Raw genomic sequence first — 12,713 nt, forward strand, 5'->3', positions numbered from 1 at the left:
CAATGGGGCCAATTTTCCCTTTCCTGGCTGCCAGCCTGCCTCTCTTTTTCTTTTAGCACCTCTTGAAATTACCTTGACCTCACCTTTAAGCACACTATTCTCCAGGACACTGAGCTCAGATGGGGTGGGAGGTGTTGCTGATGGAGGGATGAAAGATCAGACATTAGCATAAGGGTGAGAATATTATCAGTGCTCAGTTTTCTCTAATGAGGACCCAGCAACCTGCTGGGGCCACCATGAATATTGATCATGGGCCTTGCCTCTGCCCTGGTTGCTTCCCAGGGCTGCAAATCTCTGATGTTTTCTGGCCATCGTTCTCCACGAAGGACTGACTGACTGCCAAACAGGCACCTGTGTCTGGGAGGGGAAGGTGAATAGACCAGGTTCAGCCTAAGCCTCTTCCCAGCCATCATCTTCATGACACAGCTCAGTCTCTTGCTGTTTTACTGCTGCCTTGCCAGAGACAGATGTTGACTGCTGCCGCCAGACACTCATCCTCACCAGACCAGAGGTAGCCACCTCTCACAGCTTGAAAATAAGCAGCCTACTTGCTTAGAGGTTTGAACACCACAAGGGAAAAAAAATATGAGCCTCCCACTGATAAAAATAGAAAAGCCAGCTACCAAGAGGAGCCCAAAACTGTGAGTGTGTCTGTGCTGGAGAGTTGTGTTCCCAATTCATAGGCACAGGGCCAGCACAGATCGCCAGCTGTGGCTGCCTCACTTCAAGCCATGTCTGTTTGTCACTGCCCGGGGAAACCTGGCTGATAGACTGGGTGATGGGCTTTGAGATCAGGAGCCAACAGCCATGCTTTACCCCTAGCTGCTTCAGTGAAACATTGCAATGAGGTCACCTGCTCACCTGTAAGCCCTGCTGCATCCCCCAAAAAATTTGGCTTCTGAAAAAAATGGCATAGCCCGGAAGCTGATGAAAGAGTTCTCCTTTGCCACCACTATAAACAAAACCTTCTATTTACCTTTCTGACACCAAACACCACTGATCCAACCCCGTCAGCACAGCTCAGTCCTGCTCCAGCAAAGGCTTCCCTCTGGGGCAACCGTCTCCACTGGCTCCATAGCTCCTGGCCTGACTTTTGGGCCATGCCTCTAGTTGAAAGGCAAATCAGATTCAACTAGGGTGTTAATTGTAAGTGCAATCCCCATTCTTAAATATCTCAGCTAATCTCAACAAAATGTGTTATGCTAAAACAGAAAAAGGCATTCAACCTAGAATGAAATGGATCATGCATAAAACCAGAGAGCTGCTATGGAAAAACCGCGTCCTAAGTTACTCCAAACAGAGAAGCTCTGAGCACGCCAGTGAGCTCGGAAAATAGCACATTTGTGAGTTATTGGCCAGAAAGGAGATCCAGCCCATATTCACTAGGCTGAAGAAACTTTGTAGGCCTGGAGGAGAAAGGCTCTGCACCCTGTTAGCAAGCAGTCAGTGCACTTCTGAGGGCGCTCCCCTGAAGGTAATTAGCAACTCCCATTTTGCCAAGGCTCAGTGAAATGTGTTATCTGATTTCTTTGTGACACCCCGTCCCTTCTGAAGAATAATCTAGGACATTTTCTACAGACAAGTCCTACAGCTGGTTCACGTAGAGTGAGTGCTTCCTCACCACCAAACACAGCAAGACATGAACTAAACCTGCTAATGAAGCCCTACGTGCACCTTTCACAAGGGTGGCCCGCTCCACATGTTGCCCCAGGGCCTGGCAGAGCCTCCCCTTCCTCCTCCTTGCAGCATGAGTTGTGGCTCCCAGCCCCGGTCCTACCCTTGTGGTGTGCTCCTACCCAAATTTTTCACTTGCCACAACTGATTCTCACTGAGTGGTGGGATGAGCAGCTCCAGGGGAAGGTGCTCATCCTCACACAGCTCCTCCTGCCCTCCAAGGCAGCGGGCCAGGCTCCCCTTTCTCCAGTGCAAAACCCCACCACTTTGGCTGCAAGCTTGTTCACAGCAGCATCCCAGGCTCCCGAAACCCAATGGCCTGTGGTCTTCCCACGGTGTTGTAGATCCCTGTGTCCTTGTCACTGCTTTCTCACCCAGCACTACCAGCTTCCACCCCCCCCCTTCTAAATTTTCTGGTTTAGTCATAAGCCCTGCTATTTTGGTTTGTGGCTGTGAGCTACTTGCTGCACAAAAGGAAACAGGAGGAAGGTCCAGGCTGAGTGTGACATAGGGGAAAAGAGCTCATAGTAACTGGAAGAAGAAGTGAACACGTCTGCTTGTCACCTTTCAACTGATTCAAATGAGCAAGGAGAGCTAGAAAAGCAGAAAAGCACACTGCTTCAGCTGGTCCTGCAAGAGTGGTGCACCAGCAATGGGACCAAGGAGTAACCATCTCCTTTCTAGGGAGAACCACCTGGCTACCACCACTCCTAGGCCACCCTTTTTGAGCCAAGTCAGCTCCCGAGGGCCCATATGTTTGCTCCCAGAAGGTAAGTGCCAGCAGTTTTCACAGCCACTGGCAGCATGATCTGAGCTGGACCATAAGACTACAGAAGAAGATGGAAAATGGTGAGGAAAGACCTAGAAATTCAGACAAGATTTTCACAGCTGCACAGTCACTTTACCATGCCCTCAGCTCTCATAAGGTGCTCAAGATGCAAACATAAACACAACCCAACATGTGCAGAGTCAGTAGTCTCACAGACATGGAGAAGGCAGAAGACCTTGAGAGACCTGGCAGACCCACATACCATGTGTGGTGTGGGGTAATGTTATGCTGTGGGTGACAGCAGAAATGTGTTTGAGCAATGAGACTTCTGTGGCTTGATGAATTGTCTCTCTTTCCAGTAGACAGAGGCAACACCCCACTCCAGAAAGCTCAGACTGGGGTTGTGCAAATAGCTGAGTTTTTTTGGCTTTAATCCCAAAACAAAATATTTTAAGAAATTGGAATCAGAGCAACCTGAAAAAAAAAATGTTATTCTTCTGGGCTAAGTAGACTGGTCTGAGCCACCCATCCCTCTCCTTCTCTCCAGTGATACTGCAGAAATATTTGTGCATGGATAGATTTATTCTGGGACACTTGAAGAAACAGAAAAAAAGAAAAAAAAAAAAAAGGAAAAAAGGAAAAGGGCTGTCTTCCCCTCTGCTGCAAATAACTGTGGGAGCCTTCCCCCCTGAGCTCCTCATGGCAAGCGGCAGTTGTCGTGGGGCTCTTGGCCCTATCAAGATTTTACCCCCGTGCAGATCAGGGTCAGGAATGCCAGGGCTGAATTCACAAGCCCATAGAAGGTAATGGTGACCTTGCAGGGAGTCCGGAAAAAAGGAGAAAGCAGGACTGAGCCCCATGCTTGAAAGGAGACTCCAGTCTCGCTAATCCAAAGACTGATGGGGTCTGTACTGACTTGACCCAGGAGATGTTGCAGGGTGATCACAGAGGAGCACTGGTGGGAAGGTGTCAGAATTGGGCCACCGGAGGAAGAGAGCTCGTCAGTACTGGGCAGGAAAGCAGAATCCTGCTTTGTAGCAAATTTCTTATTTAAAAATCTTAAGAATAGACCTGATTTGAATCAAAAATGTGAGTCAAATATTTAAGAAAGGATTTTCGGGCATTAATTTTGATATAAAAACAAATTTGAGAACAGTGCTTTTCTGAACCATGCTCCACCCTCAGCAACTCCATTCCAGTAATATCAGTTAGATTATGAAAAAGTATTTCTGCAAGAAATTTCATTTTCCTGGTGGAAAATCATCTATTGGTATTTGTTCAGCTTGGTCTAGTGCCAGGAGTTATTTGCTGTTTTGTATGATGAATGTACAGTACAACTAAGAACCCATGACAAATACATGCATATGACCCAATCAACAGGAAAATATTAGTAGAAGGACGGAAAACCAGGTACAAATTTTATTTGTGTTATCATGAATTATTATTTTTATGGAGTAATAGGATGCTGGCAACCTGAATTTTTTTTTTTTTTTACAGTATTAAACCAAAATTCAGTCTTTCAGAAAGCATCCTTTAACTGGCATTTACTAAAACCTGTTTTAAGCTACTTCTTTAAAACATAACTGAGTTTTCACTTCCTCTGAAGGCCTGCAAATGCCTTCAGCATGGGAGAAACCAAGTGCAGCAAGGAAGCAGTGAAGCAAACTGTACCCACTGCAGCTATGTGCAAAAAGCCAGACTGAAAAACAGGAAAACTCTCCTTACCTGAAATGACTCCTTAATTCTAGTCATGCTGAAGGCTGAAACAAGAAAAACAAACATTGACCTCTTTCATAAAGATCTCTGAAGTCTCTCAAAGAGGAAAAAAGCTCTATAAAAGCTTTTACAATTTACATTGTTTCTAGAGAAGTGTGATTTCTATCTTGTCAGCAGGCCCTTAGGCTCTCCAACGAGGCTTACTCCAGTTGGGGCTTTGCAGCCCTGTCACTTCAGCATCGAAAAGGGACAGTTTCTTCCCTTCTCACCATTCAAGTAAAGGCAATAGATGTGTAAGACTAGAGGTACAAACATTTTTTTCTTCCAAAAAACATCATGTTCTGGTGTGTCAGAATGGTGTGGTGAACACAAAGACCTTCATGCCTTCCCCTAAAGCAGTGTTTGTGGCCCCTTTGCATTGATTTATGATTTATGGACTCCTTGGGGCCCTTTTTATTTGCATATCCATCACCTTCTCTTCTCCCTGGACTTGATGTTCCCCTCAGACAGCTTAAATGTGATATGCCCCTTCTCCATGGGCACCAAAACTCCTTCCTGGCCCAAACCTGCCTCACCTGGGACCCACACCTTGCCCAGACCTGGCTTACCACTTGCAGTGTTTGGGACTATTGATGGACCCCACAATGAGCCCTGCTTTGCTCGTGCCTTTGGTCCCCAGGGGACCATGCCGCTGAGGAGGGCACATCCCACCTGGGACCATCTTGGCTCCTGGCTCTGGCTGCTCCCTGGCGCAGGGAGCACATTAGGAATGCCTTTCTATTAGGAGACTACCATGCACGGCACCAGCAGGGCATGAATTATAGATAGTTTTGAATTGCAGAGGGAAGAAAAATATTTAGCAAAATTATGTAACCAAAGTTCAAAAATAGCCTATTGCCATCTGGTTGTGCTATTTTGAAAACCAAAAACCCCTCAAGTCTTTTTAGAGCTAGCTATAGTGTTTGCAAACTCAGCCAATTTTTTTACAAAATCTCGAATTTCACATGCTTGATTTACTTCTGGAGTTTTTTGAACCAGCTTTGCCTGTGCACAAGCAGTACACAGTCATACAGTTCCGTTCCACATCTGCCACACATATTTTAAAAGCCCTGTCACATTCCTGTAAAAGCAGGTGCACAATGTCAGAAGACTGCATAAAAAATAAAATACAAAATAAAATAAAATATACCCCCTTCAAACACTATGGATTAACCCCCAACCTGCTGTCCTGTCTCCGTTGTGCTTCAGGAGGTGGCTATTTTAACAGCCGGAGTTGCAATGAAAACATCATCCTTTAGCCGTTACGTTTGCTAAAGCAACTGGGAACTGCAGAGAGCCTGAAACAATGCCCAGACGTGACCTTCCCCATTAAACAAAGGACAACTTCATGCCATTTGCACCCAGTCGAAATGTTAGCAAGGAAGGGAGCATCACCCTGCAATCCCTCCGGGCCAGCAGCTTACAGACAGGGGACAGAGCTGCGCACCGTGATATAACAACGTGCCAGGAGGCAAGGTTATCCAGCCTATCCTACATCAGCCACACATCAACGCTTCCTGGGTTTAGTATTCAAAGATCCCTACTGACTACTAACCTTAGGAACAAACCCCAGGAAATCACCTTCCTACAACTGCAATTGCATCTCAGAAGTTGTGCATGAGTGAGAGCGATGTTTATGGAAACCTTCAGCATTCAGTGTTGGCTATGTACAATTCCCCAGAACATATCAAAAAACAAAGCAATGCTTTCAAATGGATTCTAACATCATCCAGCCTGAACCTGACCCCTGCAGCAGGGATGAGGGGCAGCACCTACCTGCTCTGCTCTCGGACTTGCTACCGCAGCACTGAGCTAATGACTTCCACAGCCGACGTACCAGGGAAAGACTGTTTCCCTTCAGCAGTTTTATGTGTATTGCCTTTCAGCCTCATTACATAAGGTTAATTATTTCTGACTTGCTTCCTCTGGCATTATGCGCTTATTGCCTGCCCTGATACTTTGCGGTCCTGACCCCTTTTCACACTTGCCTTCTGAGATAGGGGCACAGGGTAGTATCCCAGCATAGACCTTCATCGCCTCTGGAGACATCATCTGCCTCTACTGATGCTCACAGGGGCCCAAACCTGGAGGGAAACCTGGCCTGAAGCAAAGCCTTGGACCACCCTCCAGAAGCCTGGTTGAGGTGCTCCTGCAGGAAGCAGAGTCACAGAACTGCACACCCAGTTGTAGGTAAACACCGAAAGTAAGTTATTTAAGAGCATTATTATAGTCCTACTGTCCTGGAGTGAACCATTAGCTAATAGTTAGGACTTCACAGGGTTGTTTCTCCACTAGAAAAATTGAGAAACCAATTAAGACATGTCCCAGGTGCAATTGTGTCTGTTTATGGGGACTGAATACAAAGCCTAGTTTTGTCAAGTGTGGAAGGACAGAAAAAGACAACAACAACAAAATAGTTTTCTTGCTCCCGTTTGCCAAAAGTACCATCTTTCATGGCAGCTAATCGCTACCTAAATGGAGACCTCTGCCACCCTGCCTCCTCCCCTCCTTGGTCCCTGGCTGTGTGGGGCTGCCCCCTTGTCTAGGATATGCAGGATCTGATCAGACTGCCAAGGGGGTTGTGAAGGAGCTGGAAACGATGGCAGGATGGGCACCAGGATGCTATAGGAGTATCAGCTTCAGCTGTCCGAAGCTGCACTCCATAAGCAGGTCTGGGTTTCTAATGAGCTCTGTCCCTGACAGATAGCAGAAATATTTCTTCTACTTTCTTTCACAGCCATGTGAGACTATGACTAATTAATCCCTCTGACTTTGTGATGAGAATCCCAAAGCAAAGCCCTGCCACTCACTGCTCCCCTGGACGAGGCTCCTGCTGGCCTGGCGTTGACTTGCAAGGCCATGCTTGCTGGTCATGTTGGCCATTGAGTGACAGCCCCTGCTGTGCCAGGCTCTCAGAGGGGAAAGATGTGCTCAGCACATCTGTCACCCCTACCAGCCTGTGGATAAAGATCAAAGACCCACCTGATTGCAGACATTACAAATCCTAGTGTGGTGGTTTTTCAGCCTCATTTTCTACATCTTGGCAGCTTAACGCCCTGCACCCACCTCACCACTGCTCGGGGAGCTGGAACTGGCTATCCACAGCAACACGCTGGTTTGTTTTCTCCTTGGGCTGTCACAGTTAATTGGGCAACCCAATAAAGTCTAAGCACTTCAAATTAATCTTCTGAAGAGCCATTAGTTAGCCTCTGTCAACACTGAATTTCATCTGAGTCTTATTTAGTCCCTCACTAACGTAGGCGCAGAGCTTTGCCAGCTCCATCCTCACCTTCCCTTGGAGGTTACTTATCACAGTGATGAACATGAGCCCGTGTGACACCCACTCCCACCCCCCCAGCACCCCAAGAACCAGCCCTTATCCTGGTGGTGTGCCATGACGCATCTTCTTCCTGGACATCCCAGGGGCAGGGTGGCTCGCTCACCCCGTTACCCTCTGGGACAGAGGCTCTTTAGTCAGTACAGGTCAGAATAACATTATTCAGTGGATTGCAAGTTTGACATATTGTGCTGCTCCAAATAAAAATGTACTGAGTTCAAGTCAACAGTTTCAGTTGAAAAAAGTACTTTTTTTTTTTTTAAAAAAAAGCTTTCTACTAGCATTTCTGACAAAAAGCATCTAAACAGTATTTTTAGTTTGAAACTGACTTTTTTTTTAATTGAAAAAAGAAAGTCAACAGGTGAAGAACCACATGGTCAGACAGATGTTCCCCTCCCTCTACCTGTCTCTATATCACACAGTCTTTGTAGTACACCACCCTACAGGAGGGAGAGGGGAGAATCTGAGTTACCCATTAAAAAAAAATAATCAAAAACTGACAAGGCATTTAATGTGCTTACGAAACACTATCTTCCCAGCAAATGTTACACTGCTGGTTGTGACTGTGGATGATGAAGCTTCTTCATCAGCCCAGAACAGAATCTCCCATCAATGTCAGCCAGCTCTGTGACAAACCCTCATTCAAGCCACTGTCCCGCTGTGGGCATGGAAAACTCACACTGTAAGTGGGGTGTGCCCTGCCCTGAGCTGGCTCTTCTCAAAGCTTTCCAGTCCCCTCTCTCTTTAAAGGGCTTGATTTTATTTCAAAAGGGAATCACATTTTTATGCTGGTTTCAGGCTAGATCCAGTACACATCAGCTCTGTGCCCCGTAACTGCTACATTCATTCCTTCCCCCTCTGTAAGGCACCATCATCTCTTCTGCTTATAATTAAGATGGGTGAGCGGCAGCTAACAGTGCAGAGGTTAATGGCAACTCAATTCACAGTACACCATGGGCAGTGCAATGACGATCGGTGGATGTAGCCATGCACTCATCTGTCACCTCCTCCGCCAAGCAGCCCGCTCCCGGTGAAGGTGCATGTGCAGCGTGATGCCATCTCCCCTTGACTGCTTTGAGTGCTCTGGGTTATGCAGGGAGCAGGGTGCCCCAGCCAGAGCTATGCCTGACCTGCACCCCCTCGGGGCTGAGCAGGGGGGGACACTCTCTCAACAAGCTATACAAGGCAACCCTGCTCCCACCTTTGAGACCATAGTTTAGTGCCTAATATTAGATGGTATGATCCCAGGCCACACAAGAGGCTCAGTCTCCTGTGTTTCCCCTGTTCCCTGCCATGGCAGGTAGGATAGATCAGGAAACCCAGGCACACAAGGGCTGGATGCGGCATCCAGACTGCCTCTGCACCAGTGCTGAACACAGAGGAAACAATCTCACCGCTCCCACTCGCTCTCTGCTTTATGCATCAGGGAATTGTGTTAGCTCTCGTTATCAGCACAGCACATGTCCACACCTCCTCTTCTTATTGTCCACCATGACCTTCCCCTCTGCACCTCCAGCAGCTTTCAGAAGCACTGGCTTCCCTGAAACTCCCTCCCACACCATAAGTCTCATCCCAACTCTTTTCTTCTGGATCGACGTCCTTGTATTTGGCCATGCCAATATAAACAACCTATTTATAATTTTCTTTAACCTAGTTTACCAAGAGGGTCCACTCAGCATCAAGGTCCTCTTCATGAGTTACCACTCGACCAGTGTCTACAGATGCAAGCTGTCAAGGTTTTCTTTGCAAGCTACTCAAAGTTAAATAGGACAGGACAAAGCTCCAGGACTGTCTTCCTAATGCAGTTGCCAGCATGATTTCCAGAGAACAGTCAGCTCCGGAAGGCAGCAGCCACCCACCTCCAACCTGCAAACTGGAGCTTCAGAGAAAGCATTTCTGGAGAGGGGCTCTTTGGACAACCTTTGTGATGGGGAAGAAGACTCCTACCGCTGGTGCAAATTGTCAGTGACTGGGTTGGAGTCTTTTGCCTGTGCTTCCTAAAGTAATGAAATTTCTGTAAGAATTTGTGTATTTAGCCTGCAAGCCCTAGGGTGGCACCTGAGTTGTCCTGGGACAGGTCTGGGAGATATGGGATGTTTGGCAGGTTGCACTGTTGCTTATGGAATGGTTGCAGAAGAAATCAGGCTTGAAGCAGGTTTCACATAGTGGAACCATGGGATTCCAAGGGGTATTTAAGGATAAGGGGGCAGGAGATGCTGACATTTCATTGTCTAGTAGTAGAAGAACTGCAAAGTAGACATGTGCCAAATCAGAGATACACCAGGACTCTGCATTCCCTTCCTTACCACATGCTGAAGCTTCCATTTTACTTTGCAGCACCTGATGAGGGTCTCGGATGATGAGAGTTTGATAGATTCACACCACTTTGTTAATCATTAACTGAAAGCATTGGTATTTCTTGACCATCAGTCAAACTATGGTTGCAGTGGCACTGTGTGGAATGGTAGCAAGACAGGGAGATTGGAAAGCCAATCCACAGATGTCCATCAGCGATTTCTCATGCAAGAAAGCCTCCTGTGACATCCTTCAGGATGTTTAGAGGATGAAAATGAGGAAGATGTGAGCCAATCTCTCAAGTAAATCAACTTTGAGTTGTCCAGGGCTGTCCCTGCACTTTTGGCCGAGCAGGGACCAGTTGTGCAGCACGAGTGAGATGCCAGAGCTTCTGCTCACCTGTGGCTGGTAAAGGTCAGAAAGAGGAGCCTTCCTGGAAGCTGTGGTCTTGTAGGTAAAGAAACTTGTCAAAAGGAGGGCTTTTGGAGATCTTCTTGGAACTGACATTGCCTACATGTCAATGGGAACAGGACTTAACTTCTCTTGTATGGTAGGAAGAAAGCAAGCCTGGCTGCTGTCAGTGGTTAGGAGCCTGTAGTGAAGTTTCCCAGCTGATTAGCAGGTTTTAAGGAAAAGAGTTTCTAGACAGGAAAGAGAAACAAAATAGGCTCTTAAAAAAAATAATGTATGTTGGTTTCCTGCCACTGGCTCTGGCCTGGCATGTGCAGGCTGCTGCCCTGCAGACTGCCCAGCGGCCCTGGCATCACCCCACACACACACCCCGCCCCCAGCCAGGATCTAACTGCACAGGGCTCATTCAATTGTCCCAGCGGAGACCTCACCCATAAGCTGGCCGGGAGTCTGGGCTGGGAGCCTCTTCCATATCCTTCGTGCAGACTTTGCCCACAGCAGAGCGAGGTGGCCAGTTCCCAAGGTCTGGCACAGCCGGTTTCACCCTAGTACAGCCTCTCCCCAATGCTGGCAGGTGACTGTGGGACAGATGCTTCTGCCTGCCACCTTCTGGAGAAGCCCTTGGGAACCCTGGCCACGCTCTGCTTTGGAAAAAAGCCTCCACACCCATAAATTACAAGAGAAACTATTAACAGCTACAGAAACAATGACTACGATGGAAACCCAGGGTCTTCACTGTGGGCTGGTGGCATAGCCCAGGAGATTGTCTTGAGCTCTCAAAGACAGGATCTCATTTGCTACCAAACACTCAGGAGCCTGGGAAAGTCCCTGCTTTGCTGCCCACCCTGAAGAGCAGGGTTGTGTTGGAGATACCCTTGATACTGCTCCTGCCAGAGAGCCATAGCAAGGCTGGTGGGTAAGAGCATGTAGCAGAGTGACTTGGTTGCCTCTGTGAGAGTACATGTTCAGGAAATATGGGAAGGGAAACAAGTTGGATTCATGCCCTGTTCTGGTTCTTTGTGTATGAGAGGCTGGAAGTGTTTTGTTTTCTGCTTTTTCTTACTTAAAAAAAAAAAAAAAAAAAAAAAAAAATCAAACATCAAGTTGTGTTTTGGCAGAGGTCTCCTCAGAAGATCTAGAGAAGTGGAGTGGGAGGTTTTGCAGCTTCTAGTGAAAGGGGGAGAGGAGGAGGTGTTGAGCTGCAAAGATTTTCTCTTCCAACTGTTGGTTAGGAGTGGAGTTAGATAAATGTTAGCTAAATACAGACTGCTTGAAAGATTCTGTAGGAAAAGCAATTCTACTCAAAATTCGTCAGCTTTTACTTGCACTGTCATAATACTATTAGTTCTCCAGTGAAGAAAAAACAAACAGGGTAGACAAGACCTGAATTGCTAATGTAAAAACAAGAAACAAAACAACTTTTGTACCATCCTCACACAACAAAGAAGTTGACTGAGTGCCCATTTCTCCTTAGCTTTGCACATTTTTCACTACTTCTTCCTCTTACCGTAAGTGTAAGAGAAAGGAGCGCATGGGAGTTACACCTAATTGCAATGCAAGATGCCTCACACTCCTCATATTCCCAGTGCACAGGACCAGGGGGATTTCTGACCTTGGCAGTGACAGGATCTAGAAGATATAAACATTCAGACCAGGCAAAACTGGTTTCTCATGTCCAGAAATGGAGATGAGGATTGGACAAGGCTGACCACTCAGCCTGTCAGAAGTTATTTCTCAGATGGAGGAAAGAGCATGCTGATGGCTATTTATGAGCCTTGGACCAGTTAGTGGTCCTCTACTGACTGGTCCTAACCAAACTGCCTCAGACAGAAGTCAGAACCTCAAAGATCAACCCTGAGCAATAGAATTCTTACTGATAGGAGGTCTCCAGAATGTACCCACAGAGACACCAGCTGGAAAATCAGCTCAGGTCATAGGCAAAATGGAGAGAGCAGTGATCTGGTCAGCATGAGTGCGTGCAGAGAGCCAGGAGTAGGTTGCATCAAACTGAAGAACAAGAAAGTGATGGACCTCTGAGGCGCCCTGGCTGGAGGAAGCGGGGACACTGCCCTACCTCTGAGTGACATTGTGCAAAAAAAGACCAACAATAGGTGAAAGATTCTTGACATGGGTTATGCTGTGGAAAATCACTCAGCACTACCTCTAAACAAGAAGGGTGCAGTGAAGAAGATAGAGAGGAGTGCTCTCATGTCACCAAAGGCTTTGCTACAGCAAGATTATGTACCAAACCTTCCATGGACAAGGTGTCTATGCAAGTAAGGGTAGAACACCAATGGGCCACCGAGAACTGTTTCATACATTAGAAATAAAGACGGGAACTTTGCCAACAAATCACTAGCAACTTCCAACTTTTCTCCCCAAGTAAAATTAAAAGTGAAACATGTATTTATTACCCAATCACCCTTATTGATGCAGAAGAGGCAGGAGGGAAACATCCCCAGCTAGATGGCT

General features: G+C 47.0%; 1 protein-coding gene across 1 annotated transcript in view; it reads left to right on the forward strand.

The window, feature by feature from the left end:
- The first annotated feature begins 3,666 nt into the window (after positions 1–3,666).
- Positions 3,667–12,713, forward strand: part of EXOC3L4 (exocyst complex component 3 like 4) — a 62,347-nt gene continuing 53,300 nt past the window's right edge. The window contains exon 1 of the mRNA XM_080394647.1: positions 3,667–12,644. The gene's annotated coding sequence lies outside the window, so the exon portion shown is untranslated. The remainder of the gene's footprint in view (positions 12,645–12,713) is intronic.

This window comes from Falco punctatus, assembly GCF_963210335.1.
Source record: "Falco punctatus genome assembly, chromosome: 7".
In the NCBI taxonomy this organism is placed as follows: domain Eukaryota; kingdom Metazoa; phylum Chordata; class Aves; order Falconiformes; family Falconidae; genus Falco; species Falco punctatus.